Here is a 782-nt window from a genome sequence, read left to right as displayed (position 1 = left end):
GCTGATTCTCATTCATGGAATAAATCCACACTTTTATGCTGCAATAGTAAAGAAATTTGTGTATTTTTCTCTTCTCCATTGTACAATGAGCTTTCCTCAAAACTGATGTGGTCATGGCAAAGATTTATTGGAGCCTCTCAGGCAGGTTTAAGTAGTTCTCCCTTGTGCTCAGGAATAGTGGTCCTCTGTCTACCCAATAGATTAGCAAAATATCAGAACCTATGACTCAAATTATTGCATCTATCAAATGGAGCTTATTACTGAGACAACGTATGTGAAGTGTTTTGAAATACACAAAAAGCACATTTATAAAGGAATAATTCCCTAACAGTTACTGGTGTCATTCAATGGTGAGGCCAGGATCCCCCCCCTCCCTCTTTTATCACAGTAGAGTTTAGGGTTACCCAGTGAAATTGACTAGCAGTAGGTTCAGGACAGGTGACTGATACGAACAATATGCAATTAATTTATGGAATGAACAGTAGGTGGTTGCAGCCACTAACAGTGCAATCCTAATCATGTCTACTTAGAACTAAGTCCTATTGGATTCAATGGGGCTTACTCTAAGGCTGCAATCCTAGCCCCCCACTTACCTAAGTTAGTTTGGATGGTTTTGAAAATAGTGAAGGGATGAGACTTAGAGCAAGGGTGCTCAACTAGGCAAGCACTCTTTTACATGAATTGTGAGCAGAACTGGAGCGGGGGAATTCATAGTCTCTTGAGCAGGTCCCTGCATTGATTCCGCTTGCACTCCTAGCCCTTTGCCAAGTGTTAACTCTGTG

The sequence above is a fragment of the Rhineura floridana genome, chromosome 5 (assembly GCF_030035675.1).
Source record: "Rhineura floridana isolate rRhiFlo1 chromosome 5, rRhiFlo1.hap2, whole genome shotgun sequence".
NCBI classification, from domain to species: Eukaryota; Metazoa; Chordata; class Lepidosauria; order Squamata; family Rhineuridae; genus Rhineura; species Rhineura floridana.
Note: the sequence above shows the minus strand (reverse complement) of the source record.